The sequence below is a fragment of the Galeopterus variegatus genome, unplaced genomic scaffold (genome assembly GCF_000696425.1).
Source record: "Galeopterus variegatus unplaced genomic scaffold, G_variegatus-3.0.2 Scaffold3658, whole genome shotgun sequence".
Lineage (NCBI taxonomy): Eukaryota > Metazoa > Chordata > Mammalia > Dermoptera > Cynocephalidae > Galeopterus > Galeopterus variegatus.
Genome location: NW_007729769.1, coordinates 205,669 through 211,678, shown reverse-complemented (window position 1 = coordinate 211,678; position 6,010 = coordinate 205,669).

Genomic DNA, 6,010 nt, shown 5'->3' with positions numbered 1-6,010 from the left:
TAAATTTGACACCCAAAAAAGTAAAGTATAGGATTTTATTTTTTGAGAAATTCTGAGAAATAACCAAAAAGATTTGGAACTGTTTTAACAATCTCTGAAAACTTTACATTCTAGATTTGCTTATTTTGAAACTCACTCCCAAACAAGAGAGAATAAAAACAATAGATATGTATACTACACGGCTGAAGTAGCTTCACCTTGCCAAGACATCTTCAGACCAAGTTTCTTTGTACTTTTCCTTGAATGGTAAGTCATTTTTTGCTTCTCATCAACAGCATCTTTAAAAGCAACGACAAAGGACCTACTGCAAAAGTTGCCCCCAGGTGTTGGCCCTGCCAGCTACTGCCTGTCCTCAGCAGCCTTCTTTCTCCACACGTCCCTGTGGCTGGTGCATTGGGCTCAGTGTGCCCCTGCCTCACCGCCTGTGGGGTCGCTTTTCATACTTGTCCTGGGTGCTCCGCTTCCTCGGTGGGGAATAACTGACTGAGCCCCGGGCGTGGAAGCTGTGCTTGTAAGGATGGCTTCTGTGCTTCTTCGGGTTTTCTTCTTTCTGGTCCTGGCTTTTTGCAGGTTCCTTATTGCCTTCTTTTTGTTCATGGTCTTGCTCTTTATGCGAGGGCAGTGTGTTCTTAATTGTGTTAATGAGAAATCTTTTATTTGTACCAGCAAGAGGACACTTCATCCTGGGGGCAGGAGAAAGGGAAGAAAAGGAAAACCATCACACATAAAATAGCTAACTCCAAAGCTGAACCATTATTATGGTTAGTACCAAAGAATTCTGCTTCCAGAGAGACAAGTTTCTGAATCTGTTCAGCTTTCCTTGCATGCCACCTAGTGTAAACACTGAGTACAAGGGGGAAAAATCAAGACACTTAGGATTTCTGAGACACACTGGACCTTGTCTAAATGCTTTCTGAATCTGTTCAGCTTTCCTTGCATGCCACCTAGTGTAAACACTGAGTACAAGGGGGAAAAAATCAAGACACTTAGGATTTCTGAGACACACTGGACCTTGTCTAAATGCTTTCAACCACTCTTCCTTCTCAGGACTAAATTTGCTACCAAACTTACGTGTACAGGTATTGACCACAATGTGAATTAATGGAATCACTTAATATTTTCTTCTGGAAATAATAAATGCCTAATTTGACTATAATCTGTTTCTAATTAAATTTATTGTGGCTTGCTTTTTATTACCAAAGACTGAAAATAAGTCTCTTTCTGAAGAATAAAAAAGTATACCTGCTATATCTTCAATACAGGAGCTAAATGATCTACCCTAGAAATAAAAAATTTTGTAAAGAATCCATAAATATGCAATAATCTTCTACTTTTAAGAACATTCTTTTCTGTTTCCAGACGTTAGTCTGTGGTCTGCTGAGTAGCACCTTACTCACACTCACCGTCTGGCTGAGTTTCTGCAGGACAAGTTCAAGCAGCTTCATGATTCAAGTTCACTGGGAGAGAGGCTGTACCTAATTTAATTGCTAATTTACATGCTTAGGTATCTTTATGTACTACAGTATTTATTTTTCAGGTGTAGTAACTCCTTCATTTTGGAAAAGAAAACCCCACACAAATGAAAACCTGCATACTTCTCTTGGCCTTGAACAGTTCGCCATGTAATGAGCAATTTTAGAATTATGCTTATCCCTCATGAAATAACAATAACATGAAATCATGTTATTCAAGGAAGCAGTGTTAAACAAAAACGAATGTATAGTACCACCTTTCTATAAAACTTTGATTTACAGAGAATCCTATACAATACTTCAAAATCAATCAAACAGCACTCCACTGTAGTAACGATAGTCTCGTACCACAGAAGTGAAAAATAAGCAATTATCAGCCTAGCCTCACTTATATGGAGGCCAGACCACCTCAGGCAACCAGAATGGCACTGAATCTGGAAGTAAAAGAAAAGAAAAGAACTTCTGCTGCAAATAAGCAGCTTTTGAATCTACAAGGACTGAGAAATATCTGAGAAGAATCAAAAGTTACTCCTAGTGTGCTGTGCTTGGTTAATGCTCAGGCCAGGAAAAGTGATTGGGAAATGAACCAGAATGAGGAGGAAAGAAACTTGAGAACAGGACAATGGAGTACAGGAGAAGAAGAGGGACACTGAGAGGCGGTGACAGCACTGGAGTTGAGAAGCCACAGCGCACGAGATGAGAAGAAAGGTAGTGACAAAGAGCAAAGAAAAAAACGGTTCTGCAAGCACTAGGGGCACAACACTATTGTCAAGACAAAATCACAACAAATTTACTTCAAAGATCTTAATTGGCTTTTATTTGCGGTTCCAGAATTGGGCAACACCTCATCCTACAGAAGAGAACGAGTGTTCTGATGAGCTGAGCAGAGAGGAGTTTGGCTTTATAGACAGAAAAGGGCTGAGGAAAGCAGAAACAGAGAACGAAAAGTGGATTGGTTGTTTCAAAGTTATTTTCCTTGTGAAGGTTAAAGCTGAGAGGGCTTCCTAACCATGCCAGCTAAAACTGGCTTGTTTGGGTATCTGGCTGTTCTCTCTCTCTTTCCTTATTTCTCAATAGGTCAGATAAACAACTTATCTTTGGCTTGGTGATGTGCAGCTTCTGCATGAGTAACTCCATTTTGCTCTGGTCTGTTGGGCCTAGTGCAGGAAAACTGGCTTGTTTGGGTATCTGGCTGTTCTCTCTCTCTTTCCTTATTTCTCAATAGGTCAGGTAAACAACTTATCTTTGGCTTGGTGATGTGCAGCTTCTGCATGAGTAACTCCATTTTGCTCTGGTCTGTTGGGCCTAGTGCAGGAGGCTCAGTACAAGACAATGGCCTCCTATAAATTTTATTTAACACTACTGAGCTCCCTGTAGCCCTATGGGGCTTCATTAAACTTTCAGAAAAAGTACACCAGCATCATGCTACCTTCGGTAAAGCACAGGGACACTTCTGTGCACCGAGGAGGGCGTGTGACGAGAGGACAGGCCGAATTCCTCCTGCAGTAGCCTGACAGAGTATTACTGAATTCAGGCGCTGCTTTGGTTAAGATACTTGAGCCACTGCAGCTGCAAACTCAGCAATGACCCGGAAGAGTACTGTACACTGGCATGTTCCAAAACAGATAGAGAGCCTACAGAAAAAACTACTCTTCACCACAGAATAAGCTGAGAGCGCCCCTCTTTGCCAGCAGTGGCCTGGTGCTTGCTGTGGAAGCAAAATCATTTTTATGGGCAAGCGGACCACATATGTCTCTTGGATATGTAAGGCTAGGAAAAGCTGGTGAGAAAGAGCCAGCTACAGGAGAATTCTGGTGTATTTTCACTGGAGTGGGCATCTTAGAGCTGGTAAAACTGGTCATTCCTTCTCTGGATTAAACAATCAGGAAAGGAGACTATCCCCAGATGGGACAATAATCTAGGATCTCAAAACAAAACCTTTGGTAACTCCTGGTGAATTCCACTCTATTTTGCTATCTTCATTGTCAGGTCATCTTTAAAGCAATATGCTTACTCGAGATGAGCAAAGCCCTGCTACAGACTACAGCGTTCATGCTGGAGAGCAGGGCAGCAGCAGAGGAGACCTCTCTGACCTTCCCAGTGCTGGTGCAACCCACTGACTCCACACACTGACCGAAAGAGTTATTCAGAAAATGAGATGGTTTTGTTGAATAATTTCACAAGAAAACTGGCATTTACATCTCTTTTTAACATCAAAGATGCAATTTCTAATGTTGGTTGTGCCCGGGATTCTACTCAAGGTGACCAGCAAAGGACAGCTTGGAGAGAGAGGCCTTGGTTTGCTGGGGTGGGCTGAGGTTTGACAGTCAGACCTCTCCCAAACATGCCAGTCCACATTTTAGAAATGATGACAAGTGCTCATTCATGCTCTATTAGTAAATAAGTCAGGCCAATAAGATAGGAGAGTAGCTGCAAGCAGACAGGAAGTTACCCTCATATAGCAAATTATTTTGTGTAAAGAAATGATACAATCTGCATTAAACAGATCCAAGTATAAGGAGAGCAACATCAATGCCAGTGTCTGAGGAAATTCAATTGTGAGCTGCTCTTGCCTTTAATGTAGTATTTAATTTTGTTGCATCTCATAGCCAGTTGTTTTGTTGCTAAGAAATCATACCATGTGGTACAGTGGCCGAGCATACAGACTCTGGAATGATATTACCTGTCCAACTGAACCTTGGGCACACTGCATAAACTTCCTGTTGCCTCTTAGCTATTAAATAGGGATAATACTAGTGATTATCTTGAAGGGTTGCATGTAGATCAAATGAATGAGAAAATGTCAAGAACTTAGAACAATGCCTGATATATAACAAGCACTTGGTAAATTTTAGCTTTGGTTCATAGTCTAGGTCTACTATTTAATTAGCTGTGTAATCATGGGCAAGTTACTTAACTCTTCTCTGCATCGGTTTTTCCCACTTGTAAAATGGGAGTAATAGAAGTCACTATCTTATAAAGTTATTGTGAGGATTTAATGAGATAATGCATAAAGCATTTAGCATGATGCCTGGTGCAGAACAAATCTTCAATAAATCTTACCTATGGGTCTATAGTTTTTTATACCCAATTCCAAAATTTAAAAACCTATGAAAACAAAGTTATTTTTATGACACCGAAATTTGTGTGGCAGCAAAACTTGACCTGACCTGACACTGGGCTATTATAGTCTTTATCCCATCTAGTATAAACATTCATATGTTTTGCTGAAGAAATGATACTGTATTAAATAAGTACCGCAAGGGGTGGGAGGTTGTAGTACACCCCATATATGTGGTGGTACCTTTCTAAAATGTGAAAATATCTAAAACTTAGAAACTTATCTGGACTAAGGATTTTAGACGAGGGATTGTGAACCTATATTATTATTCACTCTCTCTTTACAGAAAAAAGTATACAAAGCACTGAAATAAGTTAATATATCAGGAATTTTTCCAAGATAGCAACTCAAGATATCATACCAAAGTCTCAAATCACCTGTGGTAATAAGTTAATCAAGAACAGAATAGACTATCTAATGTTTCTCAAAAAAAGATTAAAAAAAGATAAACAACCTAAGTTGTCATTAAAAGTTAATGAGACATTTTGCAGAAATTTTCATTAAAATGGTTAACATTTAAAAGATTTGTTACTTAAAAATGGCTAGACTTCTATATGTGGAAGTTTCACTTTCCAGGATGTCTCAGTTTCCAGGATATCCTGATACCAAGATCAATGGGCTACTAGATATTACCTCTGAGCTTATAATTTGCATTTCCAGCTGTTCTGTAAACTTGCTAGGACTCAGCATTCTCAGATGTAAAACTGATGGCTAAAGTGGCAGGTGATCTCTAAAGTCCCTTCCAGTCTTAAGATTCTCTGCTCATGTTCTGTATGTTAACCCTTTGGAAAAGTACTCTCCTTTCGTTTACCACATAATGAAATTACTTCATTTCCTTGATCTGTCTTCTTGTTCCGCAGCCCTTTCTTACCGTCATTTTTTCCCCCTGTATTTGAGGATGACATGATAAGCTGACATTAGATACTCAACTATTCTACAGCCTTTTCCCACCAGTTTTGAGGTACAAATCTGAACCGTGCAGTAAGAGCACAGGCCACGGCTGCCTGACGTACTTGCCCCATCACTGCCTACGTCCCAAAAGGTGTGCTGGCGTGAGGGACTGAAGGAGATCACAGGGCAGGGCAGCTGCTTTCCTTCTGTAGTTCTGGCCTGCAGAATGTCAACTTTCTCACCCTGGCTACTTATTTTTGTTTCTGGTTTAGTTTTGGTTCTAGAAAATTATACTAGCTTACATGGAAAAGCCAGATTTAGGGTGCCAACAGCATAAATGGATATAAAACCCTAAATATCATAGGACTGGTTAAAACTGCTTTAAAAAGTACCCCTGACACACTGTCAGTTTAAGATGTGGCATTCAACCTATATTAAACTTTAAAAGGGTTCAAATCTGTCCGCCCAGAAGCTGTGATGGAGGAGTCTACATGGCATGCGTGGGAAAGGCAGGTTTCTAGAGAAC